Source organism: Nicotiana attenuata, chromosome 10, assembly GCF_001879085.1.
Source record: "Nicotiana attenuata strain UT chromosome 10, NIATTr2, whole genome shotgun sequence".
Classification (NCBI taxonomy): domain Eukaryota; kingdom Viridiplantae; phylum Streptophyta; class Magnoliopsida; order Solanales; family Solanaceae; genus Nicotiana; species Nicotiana attenuata.
In genome coordinates, this window is record NC_031998.1 from 22,217,445 (window position 1) to 22,231,320 (window position 13,876).

The window sequence follows — 13,876 nt, forward strand, 5'->3', positions numbered from 1 at the left end:
CAATATCTAGCTAAATCCACCATTAGAATTCGAATTCAAGGTCAAAATTGGGGAAAATTGGATGAAACTTCTTAGACTTAATTATTGTATTTTGAGTGGGCATTTGACCTCCGATTTGGGAGATTTTTATATGGTTAGACTCGTGAGAGTACGAGGGTTCTGAAAATGTTAAATTCATCCGGTTTCGAGATGTTGGCCTGAGGGGCATTTTGGTCATTTTACCTAATTTCGCACTTTAACTTTGAATTAAATAGTAGTATCAGTTCCTTGAGATGTTATTTACAATGTGTGATTTAATTGAATAGATTTGGGCCATTTGGAGTCGAGTACTCGTGGCAAGAACGTGGTTGCTAGTTGATTTTAGCCGGTTGGAGGTAAGTATCTTGCCTAACTTTGTGTGGGGGATTTCCCCTTAGGATTTGAGTCTTCTCTGTTGATTGTATTTCGTGTACGCGAGGTGACGAGTGCGTGCTCGGATTTATTTGTGGTAAATTGTCCCTTTTAGGCTCTTATACCCTGGAAATTTCCGAGTGTGAAGATGATATTGATACGATTGAATTCCCTGTTATTAGTTTCACTTCTACATGTCTTACTTGTTATTTGTTTGCCCTTCTTGATTTATTCTTGCTGTTTAATTGACTTTTATGTGTTTAACTGAAGACAATTACCCTTCTATAGTCATATTATCCGTCCTAACTGCTCGCCTTTAATTGGAAATCATAAATGTTATATCTCATGTAATTAATCGGTCTTAATTGGAAAGAAGATAGATATCTTATGATTAGTTGATATTTCCTTAATTGTAATTATTTGATTCATGTTAACTTCCTTACTGTTTGGATACTCCTTGATTGTAAGTTCATCCGTGACTTCGTGCAAATATATTACATGTCCAACTGTTGTGGTTATCGGTGTAGCTATTACGCACTTATTATGTCTTGTTACGTCGTTGAGGTTATTGTGTTTTTCCTTGGTGTTCCGTGACCTTATTAGGTATTGTTGATTCCCTTGCCGGGATATTACTATTCTATTGTTTGGGCTGTACATCTATGTTGATTGTGCTGTAGTGCGGGGTACCAAGAGATCACCAGCACATATATTGAGGATACCAAGAGATCCTCGGGATACCAAAAGATCCCCAGTACATCTATTAAGGATACAAAGAGATCCTCGGGATACCAAACATCTATTGAGGATACCAAGAGATCCTCGGGATACCAAGAGATCCCTAGTATATATATTGAGGATACCAGGAGATCCTCGGGATACCAAGAGATTCCCAGCACATATATTGAGGATACCAAGAGATCCCTAGTACATCTATTGAGGATACCAAGAGATCCTCCGGATACCAAGAGATCCCCAGCACACATATCTATGTTTGAGACTACAGGACGATATCCTGGGAGACCCCCGTTAAACTCATTTTGTTCTGAACTGATATTTTCATTGGTTCTATCCGGGTGCGAATAATTCGGGTGCTGGTCGTTCCATTTCTTATACTTACTAGTTGGTCGAATTCTTGTTAAATACACTTGCACAAACATACACGTAGTTGGGCACTCCTATTAGAGATGAATTCTTCCTGATTTGGCTAGGGGTGGAGATACGCCCTCGTTTACCCATTAAATATGTGAGAGTGTCCCTAGTTGACTAGTTAGTTGTCAGCATGACCGTGAGATTGATGGGGCACAAGATGCCAAGTGTTACACTTCAGATGCTGGGTTTTCATGAGTTGTGGCTGGTCCGAGATTTTTGGTAAAATTGTGGAAAGAGTTGAAAAGACCTTATGTAAGCATCATTGCAGAATAATGAGTTAGTGACTTGTTTCTCCTTGCTGTGCTGTGACCTTAGGATTCGGATTTGGATTCTGCCGTCATTTGTATCATCATTGTTATTTTCTCGTTGTTACTGGTTGCCTTTTTTCGTATTTTGAATCGTAGCATTTTTAGTCGTTCATGCAGTCTTTACATAATTATATATCGTTTCCATTATTCCTATGATTATACTGTTTATTGACCGGTAGGTGTCTTGACTGTTCCTCGTCACTACTCCACCGAGGTTAGTCTTGATACTTACTGGGCACCGCTGTGGTGTGCTCGTGCTACTCTTTTGCACACTTTTGTTGTGCAGATACAGGTACCCCCATTCAGTTCTGTCAGTCTTGGAGGGTGGCGTATCGGTAGAGACTTCGAGGTATATCTGCTGCGTTCGCAGACCGAGGAGTTCCTTTCCAGCTTTCAGTAATAAGTATAGTTTTCCAGTATTTCTCCTTGTATAGATATTCTTGAGTCAGAGCCTCTTACGTATCCCTTAGCTTGTGATTTGTGAGATTCCGGATTTTGGGAACTTTGATTAGCTATGAGAGTTGTTATTGTATGTGCCAGGCGGCACCTTGAACACTGATTTATTTCATCAGTTCAGTTTAATTATTATCTTCCGCAAATTGGTTTATATTCCGCATTGTTAGGCTTACCTAGTCGTAGGGACTAGGTGCCGTCACGACATGTTCACGGAGGGCGAACTGGGTTCGTGACAAGGATATTCTCTGGTTTGGATTAGGGATTACTATACGAAGGTCACTTCTCCAACGGCAATCTTTTCGAACAATAGAGACCAAAGGTTCAGTAATTAGAGAGGGATAGGTGTCGGCTCTATCTAAATTAACAACTTGTTCGCGAAGGGATTCTCTATCATGCTCAAAAGATAAGTCATTTGGCACTATCTCCTCAACTAAAGGTTCTTGAAGAGGCTCAGAAGGTTCTTTGCCTTTAGAAGAAGATTTCCGAGTGAAAGAACCTCTAGTAACAATGCCAGAACTAGAAGAAGGTGTAATGGAACTAGAGCTACCACTACGAACAGACCCTAGGCTACGAAGTCTACCTCCTCTACCCCTTCTATGTCTAACAGGGGCGTTGGGGAAATTATCCAGAATTGGAATTTTCTGGGGTTAGGGTTTGAAGATGACATGGTAGAAAAAGGTGAAGGAAGAAGAGAATAGAAGTAAAGAGTAAAGAACTTAATAAAGATTTATGAAGAAGAAGACAAGGGAAAAATTTGTATATAATAGCAACTGTCAAAGACCAAGAAGTGTAATGATGGAAAGCCTATAATAAAGGCAACTATCACTTCGTGAATAGTGGAGTTGAAGAAGCCTTGAAAAAAGGCTGCAAAATTGCAGAGCTAATAGGAAAATAACACGTGTGCATTGGCATTAAATGGAAAAGACAATTGAAGCATCAGTGTTGTCATAGCCTTGATCATGGCAAAAATTCTCTTTTTAATGAAGATCCACTTCCCAAATATTTAATTGATAAATAAATGAAAAGTAGGGGGGGGGGGACTATCTGTATTGGGAAAAAACTGAATTTACATATTGAAGATGACGTGTCATGACATGTGTATTGGTCAAATAGTCAAAGTACGATTATCAATCAAGAGGCACGGGCAACAACAGATAGGGGGGAGAAGAAACTTAAAGAGGCACGAGTCGCTACTCAAATGACACGAATCCCGTACCTATTTGAATCATTTAAAGCCCGAAGATCAGAAGAAATTAAAGAGATGAACCTGATAACGCAGAAGAGGCCAAATTCAATATTAAATGCCATATACGTTAGATAATTTGTATTTAATATGAATGATTGTGTAACGTTTTATTTAATGTCATTTATTGCTCATAATTGCCCCATTAAGACAAAGGCATTACACATTCTCCTAGAGCCAACTATAAAAGGAGAAGGTCTCAGCATCTGAAGGACACAAAAAAATACTATTGGGATATCACTGAAATACAAAATTATTTACTGCTTTATCATTGCTCTAAAAAAATCTTTTATTATTTTTGTCTCCTGATTATCAGTAACCCGAATTTCTCTTTATTTCTAGCTTTGACCAAAGACTCAGATTTTTGGTTAAACACTCACTAGTTCAGCGCATAATTAACTCTACAAGCAATTACTCTTGGAATACCTCGCGGTATATTAAGCTAATCCTCAACCATGTGCAAAATTTAGATGTCTTCTCAGTTGCTTCCACAATCCGCTTCTTTTCTCGGCATTGTCAATTCAGGGATGCCATTGATTTATATGGAAAATTGCAGAGATGTGGGGTTAGTCCCAACACTTTTGCTGTATCATCTGCTTTAAAAGCTTGTGCTAGGATTTTGTACAGGTCTGGTGGGATATCTATTCATGCACAAGTTTACATATCTTAAGTGTCTAGTTCTGTTGGAGACTAATAAAGCTTAAAGCTAACATAACAGTAAAGATGAGTATCATGTGTTATGTGCATTATAGAGAGGGAGTTAAACGTAACCAATTACAACACAAAATCTTCAGCTCAAGAGCTGAAGTTTCCCAGTTACAACACAAAAACTTCAGCTCTAGAGCTGAAGTTTCCCAGTTACAACACAAAAACTTCAGCTCTAGAGCTGAACTTCAGGCCCAGCTACTAGAATGCTGAAGTTTTGCGTGATTGCCTTTGCTACTTCAGCCCCGTGTGCTGAAGTTATGTGAAAAAGCGGGTACGCTTGCAATTTTTTTATTGCAAAGCGGGCACAAGTTAAAATGTGGCACAAAAAGCGGGTATAGATGCAAATGCCCCGCCAATTGACCCATACATCATACCAGTAATTATTTTCAATATTCTGAGTCATAATTGGTAAACATAAAGGTTTTAGGGTTTAGGTTTTAGGGCGATGTGCCAATGCTACGTCGCAAGTACAGGTTTTAGGGTTTAGGGTTTAGGTTTTAGGTTTTAGGGTTTAGGTTTTAGGGTTTAGGTTTTAGGGCGATGTGCCAATGCTACGTCGCAAGTAGAGGTTTTAGGTTTTAGGTTTTAGGGTTTAGGTTTTAGGGTTTAGGTTTTAGGGCGATGTGCCAATGCTACGTCGCAAGTAGAGGTTTTAGGGTTTAGGTTTTAGGTTTTAGGGTTATTGGCTAGATCATCAGTGCCAGTAACCACCATAAATAAGCTATTTTTCAGAATATAATTAGCTTCTTCTTCCCCAACTAAACCTTTCAGTTTCCCAATATATTCTATGAACTGAGTTAATTGTGTTGATAGGGGTATGGCTGCCTGATTAACATTTAAAAAATAATTAGGACCAAGAATTAGTGTTGGGAATTTGCTAATTATACTGGTCAAATCCATCACAAATAAATACTCCCTATGTCTCAAATTATGTGTCGTGTTTCTCTTTTACACGCCCTTAAGAAACATTAATTAGGAGAAGGGTTGGACTATTTTACCCTTATTATTATCTTAAGATATATAGTTATTCTATTTATATGCTATCTCCATCTTCATGAACAATTATTATTAAGGTTAAAGTAGGAAAAATATAAGTTATTTTGTCTCGAACTTCTAAAATGACAAATAATTTGAAACAACTATTTTTAGAAAGCACGACAAATAATTTAAGACGGAGGGCATACTAAAAATGGTTAATTACTGTTGGCTCAAGTTCAGACGAAGTTTTTAAGATTGACAAAATGAACTCAGTCATGAACCAGGTCCATCATGTGAGATACAGTGTTGATATGCTTACACGTGTGACTTACGCGTGAAGAAGATAAGTCTCAAGGATCAGCAAAAATATCTTCTGAATTGATCGAAAAGATTGCATATAGGATAAGGAGTTGAAGTTCCTTATGAAAAGAGAATTATATCCGGATCAAGGATATGGATTAGGAGTTAGAGTTGTTCTTGGACTCAAATTGTCAAAGGATCCACAATTCGAGTTCTTATCAAACTCTGATTACTAACTCTATAAATATAACGATTGTTCTCTTTTACAGGTGATTGCACATAAGCAGAAGTTAAGCATATTTGAGAGCAAAAAGATCAAGTCTGTTTTGCAAGCAACATATGCGAGATACAATTGTGCACGTCTGAAGCTACATGAACTAAGATAGAAGAACCAGTTTCATCATTGTGTTTATTCTAAGTCTAGTTCAATTGTAGTAGGTTTTCATATTGTACCTTTCAGCTTTCATAGAAGCAATTGTAATAGGTATATTGAGTATTCAAGTTAGAGTTAACTTGAAAGTGTCGCAACAGTTGAGGCTGTGTGCTACACTGGGATTAGAGTTAATCCTTAGGTTTACAAAGAGTTTTGTATATGCAGTTTTTGGCTCAGTGATTTTAGTGGAGTTTGGGAAAATGCTACTGAGTAGTAGGTCGTGGTTTTTTCACCTTTTGAGCCAGGCGTTTTCCACGTAAAAATCTCTGTGCACTTTACTTTCAGTATTTATTATTCCGCAAACTGCTGTAGTTAGAACACTTAGAAGAACCAGGTTCTTCTAACGCGAAAATTAGGTACCACACAAATCACCCCCCCTCTTGTGTGGTATTGACGTTTATAACAACAATTGGTATCAGAGCAGGTTATCCTTGAAGAGGTTAACACCTTAGGAAAAGATCAACATGAGTGCACCACCTGGGAACTGGGAAGGGCAATCCACTGCCAGGCCTCCTCTCTTCAATGGTCTCTACTATTCCTGGTGGAAAAACAGAATGAGGGACCATATAATGGGCGAAGACTATGAGCTTTGGGATATCATCACTGATGGACCTTTAGCCACAACCAAGAAGAATGCCGAAGGAGTGGATGTTCCAAAGACAAGAGTGGATTGTACTGCTGAAGATCTAAGGAAATGGGAGAAAAATGCAAAAGCCAAGAAATGGTTAGTGTGTGGACTTGGTCCTGATAAGTACAGCAGGATTCAAGGCTGTACTACTGCCAAGGAGATTGGGACACTTTACAAGTGGCTCATGAAGGAACACCTCAGGTGAAGAGGTCAAGAGGAACATTGCTGTATTCTCAATATGAGAATTTTACTATGAAGGATGGAGAAACTATCCAAGAAATGTATACCAGGTTCACTACACTGACAAATGAACTTGAGTCTCTTGGAAGGATTATCCTGGAAGAAGACAAGCGGAGAAGATTCTAACTAGAGTTTTGCCAATCTCCTGGGAAAGCAAAATCACTGCCATTCAGGAATCCAAGAACATTGCTACTTTGAAGTTGGATGAACTGATTGGAAATCTCACTGCCTATGAATTGAGAAGGCAAACAATGAAGATGGATGCTCCAAAGAAAGAAAGAAGTCTGGCTCTCAGAATTTCAGAAGGATCAGATCTTGAAGATGATGAAATGGCTATGATAACCAGAGATTTCAAGAAATATCTTATGAGAGGAAAGGGTGCTTCAAAAGAAACAACATTTAGCAAACCGAGGGCTCCTGAGAAACAAACCAATGAGGGGTGTTACAAGTGTGGGAAGACTGATCACCACATCAGAAACTGCCCTCAATGGGAGATTGAATGGAAGAAAGAAAGAGCTGAAAGAAGAAACAGGAAGAAGGAGCAGGTTCAACCAAAAAGAAACAAAGGTTCAACTAAGGCTATGGTTGCTGCTTGGGGAGAAACATCAGATGAGGACTCTGAAGATGAAGCTGAGGAGGATCAAGCTCTAATGGCCATCGGAGAATCAGAAGATGAACAGGAGGTAAGTATTCTACACCTTAAAGAAAAGATTAAGTTCTTGTCTAAAGAAAAACTGGCTGATCTGCTGATGGATTTCATAGATGAGTCTGAAATAATAAACAGTGAGAAGGATGTTCTGTCTAAGGAATGTGTTATCCTAGAAGAAAAATGTAAAAGGATAGAGTCTAGGGCTGATGAGAGTGATAACACAAATACTGAGTTGAAGAACCAGGTTCATCAACTTGAAAATAAGATTCTAGAACTTAGATCTGAAAATATTAAACTGAAATTAGGGACAGAAAAGAAAAGGGCTGATCAATCATTTCTCACCCTAGAAGAAAATCTAGGAAAAATGAAAGATGAACTGTACAAGAAAGATGAATTGATTAAAGTCCTAAAAGAAGATTTAGGAAAGGTAAAGCATGAACTAGACAGAACATGCAAATGGAACAAGGCTTCCGATGCACTCTCCTGGCTGCAAGAACATCATAGTAGCAACAAGAGAGGACTTAGATTTGGGACACAAGCTCCAAAATGGGATCCCAAAAACAAGTATCTCACACTTCCTGAGAATAAGATCTGCACACACTGTGGTAATACTGGCCATTACAAAAATGAATGTAATGCAAGAGAAAAGGTCAGTCAAAAGAACAAAGCCTTTGTTCAAGAAAAGCACAAACTGCCTGGTTGGGCAAAGAAAAATTTAATTCATCCTTTTGCCCATAGAAAGGGACCCAAACTAGTTTGGGTTCCTAAGACTAACCCATGATTTCTTTTTGCAGGACCAAGTGAAGGGAAGTAGCCAAATATGGTACATGGATAGTGGCTGCTCAAAACATATGACTGGTAACAAGAACCAGTTCCTTTCACTTGAGAACCTAAAAGGAGGTAATGTCTCCTTTGGAAATGGAAAGAAAGGTGAGATCATTGGTGTTGGAAAGGTAGGAAAGACAGACTCTCATTCCATTGAGAATGTCTATTTGATAGATGGCTTAAAATATAGCCTGATAAGTGTGTCATAACTGTGTGACAGAGGTAACCTTGTGGCTTTCACTTCCACAAAATGTTTTGTGATTAGCCTTACTACTGACAAGATTGTTTTGCAGGGAAGGAGAGTTAACAATATTTACATTGTAGATCTGTCAACTCTCTCTGAAAATGAACTAACTTGCTTGAGTGTGTTAATTAATGATCCCCTCCTTTGGCACAAAAGACTTGGCCATGCNGTTTTCCACGTAAAAATCTCCGTGCACTTTACTTACAGTATTTATTATTCTGCAAACTGCTGTAGTTAGAACACTTAGAAGAACCAGGTTCTTCTAACGCGAAAATTAGGCACCACACAAATCACCCCCCCCCCCCCTCTTGTGTGGTATTGACGTTTATAACATCATTTAGGATATCTGGAAATTCTTGGATTGCTCTTTTTGGGTGGGTCTTATTTTGTTAGCTTGAGGACAAACAAGGGTTTAAGTTTGGGGGAGTTGATAAGCTAGGATTTTACCATGATTATACCCCTTACTTGCTATTGCTTTTGTTACAAATTGCCACAAAATAGTCCCAAAAGGCTTACAAGTTGCGCTTGATTGCAGGTTTGAGCAAAAAGGTGACAAATGTCAAAGAGCAGCTCAAAACGGAGTGAAACTTGCCAAGTGTCAAGAACAAGTGAAGTTGAGAAACAGGAAGACCTAGCGCGGACCGCACTGATTTGACACGCGAAAGCGCTAGGAGATTCAGAGGGGTAATTTGAGGTGCAAGCCACGCGGCCGCGCTCCATTTCTGCGCGGTCCGCGCAACGGAAGTTTAGAGAACCACCAGTGCAGGCTTCAGTCCCACGCGGCCGCGCTACATATCAGTGCGGTCCGCGTGAAGGAGATTCAGAGACATGGAGATTTGGCCAAGTCAAGCTATGCATCCGCGCCCCATTCCTGCGCGGTCCGCCCCGACCCTCCGCCGCGGCTGCGCGACATTTCTGTGCGGTCCGCAGCCCCCAACTTCAGAAGATGAGATTTGAGAGTTCAAAGAGCCTACGCAGCCGCGCTACCTTTTTGCGCGGTCCGCGCTGACCCCGCAGGGGTATTTTTGTCCAGATTTTCTAGCTGGGTATAAATAGATCTTTTTACCATTTTTAGGTCAAGTTTTAGATTCTGAACAAGAGCTGCGCTCGTGAGAAGTATTGTGTAGCCTATTTTGGCAATTTTTCTCTTCAATATCATAATTTTTAATTAGCAATCAATTATTATGTTATTTTGATCATCTACTTCTACTGTTTCTTCTTTAATTATGTCTAGCTAAACCCATTAGCTAGGGTTGTAGCTCGACCCTAGTGTAGGTAGTTAATGGGTGTTGCATTCTAGGGTGAGATTGAGATTGGGTATTTGTTATTTGGGTTAATTTTGTGTTTCAATCTAGAATTTGTGGTTGCAAACATGAATTCAAGCTTAGTGGGTCTAACTCTTCTTGAGAAAGAGAGTCATATGACCCTAAAAGTTGACCTAACAAGGAATTGGGATGGACCCATGAGAATGGTAGTCCCAATTAACGGGTTAAACCTCGAAAGAGTAACTACCCTACTTGAGCCCTAGTTGCCTGGTCTAATTGGCCTACCTAATTGGTCTCGAGAGAGTCAATTGGGCAAAATCGTTCTCTCTACCGAGAGGTGTGAGAATGAGTGCAATTGTGCAACGGCTATAGCAATAAACCCAGATTTATCAATCTCCCCTTAGTAGCTTCTACCCGTTAGCTAGCCACCTAGGTAGTGTCACGACCCTAGTGCCTTTTTCCTATATTAAGCACAACTTAGCAATATTTCCTTAGCATAATTTAGCTTTAATCCTAAGATTACAATAGTAGTTTTAAATATAAACACCCCCAAAAATGTTAGGAGTGCAATTAGAAGTACAAACGCAATTCTAGGCTAAACAGGCAATACAACTCCATTCCAAGCTCCCTGTGGAAATTCGACCCGATCCACTATTCGGGTATTAGTTATTGCTACCCACTCTTCCTACCATTGTGTAGTGTTGAGACGGCCGCGATCAGTCCTGCAGGCCGAGCTGCTCTACGACCCTTGATCTGATTATGTTCGCTGAGCTACCTGGATCCACTAGAACATGTTTAACTTGAATTTTATTTAATAAAATAGAAATTACCAGGGCGTAGTTGTGTGGCTCAGAAATGCCCTCCGCTTCTTCGTCGTCGAATGATAGGATGCCTTCGGGCACATAACTCTGAGTCCGCTTTTCTCTGGTGACCGACACCTTGGTACGTTTGAACATAGGTCCCTGTGGAACATCGACTCCTCCAAAGATCATATGAATTACATGTTGTGGTTCTTCCTGCTCATTCTTTCTATTGGCGTCTCTTTCTCTGAAGTGGTTCTTAGTTCGATCACTGAGAAACTCTCGAAGGTGGCCCTCGTTGAACAATCGAGCTACCTCCTCCCTTAGCTGTCTGCAGTCTTCGGTCCTATGGCCATGTGTGCCATGATATTTACATATCAAGTTTGGATTTCTTTAAGAAGGATCGGTTTGTATAGGTCTGGGCCATCTGGTGTCTTTGATCCTCCTGATAGCCGATACGATCCCCGATGCATGACACTGAAATTATACTCCAATAATCGGGATGCTTCCGTGGGATCGGTATGTTTATCAAAACCATTCTTGCTCATAAGTCCCCGAGGGTTTTGCCCTCGATCATTTCTTCAATCATTCCGAGGAGGATTGCACCCCGAACCGTTGTTTCTTCGATCTGCGACATATGGCTGATACCGTTCCCTATTTGATCTTGGCTCCCTGTCGATATCCCTTGGGGCCTTAACTGCCAATCTATTTGGATGAACTAAACCCGAGGGGGCTCCCAGCTGGTCGTCCTCGACCCTTATCTTCAATTGGTAATGATTATGTACATCTTCCCAAGTTACAGCTGGATACTCGATCAAATTTTGCTTCAACTGTCGTGACGCGATCGGACTCCATTCGTTCAAACCCTATGTAAAAGCTTGCATGGCCCAATCATCCGAGACCAGTGGTAATTCCATTCGCTCCATTTAAAATCGGGATACGAACTCCCTTAGCATTTCATCACCCCTCTGTCTTATCTTAAAAACGTCCGATTTTCTTGTTGCAACCTTTATGGCCCCGGCGTGTGCCTTCACGAAGGCGTCTGCTAACATAGCAAACAAATTGATAGAATTTGGTGGAAAGTTGTGATACCAGATCATCGTTCCCTTTGATAAAGTTTCCCCAAACTTTTTCAACAAAACCGACTCGATCTCGTCATCATTTAGGTCGTTTCCTTTAATCCTGCATGTGTACGAGGTGATGTATTCATTAGGATCGCTCGTCCCGTTGTATTTAGGTATATCTGGCATACGGAACTTCTTAGGAATGGGCTTCGGAGCCGCACTCGCAGGGAATGGCTTTTGTACGAACTTTTTGGCATCCAAACCTTTTAAGACCGAGGGTGCCCTTGTATTTGATCAACACGAGAGTTATACGTCTCCACTTTTTTGTCATTATCCTCAATCCTTTTCTCCCCCGGTTCGATTCTTTTGATGAGTTCCTCGAGCATCCTCATAATCATGGGATCAGTTCCCGAGCCATTACCGTCCGATCTTTCTGGCACCGGTTCAGTACGACGAGCGATTTCTGGTTCGATCACACTTGGAGTTTTATGCTGACTTTGAAGTTGAGCTATAGCAACCTGTTGAGCTTGTAGCATCTCGAATATTACTTGGAGGCTAACTCCCCCATCTGCTATACCCTGTGTTCCTTGGCCACCAGATTGGACTTCCCTGCGTATACTTCCTCCGAGGTCTGCGCCTAAGTCCGCATTCAAAGCAATGTGTGAACTAACGTCAACTGGTTCTACAATAGTCACCTCCCCAGGGTTAATCGGTGGTACACCGGCTCCCGGAGCAACTACATTGTTGTTTTCCCCGTGAAATCCAAGACCATCATCGCCGTGTGCGGGTGCATTTTGTGAGTTTAACATGATTTAACCTGAGAACAAGAATTCTTGACAAGAACAAGTGTGAGAATATCGTGTGTTATCAGAATCAGTACCGAAATTATCACTATTATCTTTATCCCCACGGTGGGCGCCAAACTCTTTACCCTAAAATGCGAGTAACAATTAAACTTGTTTTGTGGTTTTAAAGATATGTGATTTAATCCTATACTAATTGGTAAACTAGGAATCAAACGTATAAGTTAAAGAAATAAGTTAAATCAAACCAGTCGTGTAGGCATACCTCGACCTCGAGCAAAGGCGACCTCGAGGTAAGTGAACAAGAACAGTAAAATAATAATAAACGGTTCAGATGAACAGTAGGCAAGAAAATGAAAATGTTTATTCTCTTCTCAATGATTGAATGGATCTTACAAATGATTGGGGTCCCCTTTATATAGTAGGGGAATCCTAAATGAGGTACAATTCTAATTGTAGTCGGGAATCTTATTATACAGTTGTCTAACCGCCGAGTACGAATCCGTTCCGAAATTTACGCCGTGATCTTAGGGCCACCGCGGGAATCTCGCTCTTTCTGTTATAAAATCATATGGTATTATCTCGAGGTTGGTCATACTCGGCCCCGGTATTCATCGAGCATTCCGATCTTCGAATATAGTATTCTACCATCGGGCTTGAGCCCGACCCATATCGAACTTGTCTCGATGGGACCCCTCGAGCCTACAAAATCGGGGACACATGATTTTACCGTATACACCTTCATTTTCTCCATAATAACATGACTTGTTGCATGTTGGATTCATTAATATAAAAGTTCATTCGTTAGTAAGAAAAATAAAATGAAAAGACATGTGGATTTCTTACGCTACCTTTCATTTTAAAGAATAATTTTGACACTTCGCATGTATTTGACTTACATATTAATGTCTTCTTCAATTTTTTTAGGGGTGAATTAACAAGGTCCACGTCAATATTATATAGGGGTAAATTTTCTCCTACCAGTTTAATTCTGCAGGGATATCGAGTTCTTAAATTTCTAATTTAAACAAAGTACTATGAATTTCATTCTTCATAATTTGTAATGTTTTCAAATAGATATAAAATCATAATTAAAGAAAAAACTTACTTCATTCATCTAAATAATAATTGCGTCAGAAAACTAAAATTTTTAAACCACGAATTATTCCCCATAATCTATTGATAGTATTATATTTTGGGTAAAACATAAAATTGATTGGCTGACCGAAACTATAGCATTCTCTATATGTATTATAATTTTTGGCTAGTGAATACAATTAATTTCGACCGACCAACAAATTTTTTGTATTTTGCCCAAAATATAATACTGTTAATAGAATATGGGGAATAACTTTTCATGGTTTTGACCAACCAATATATATATATATATATA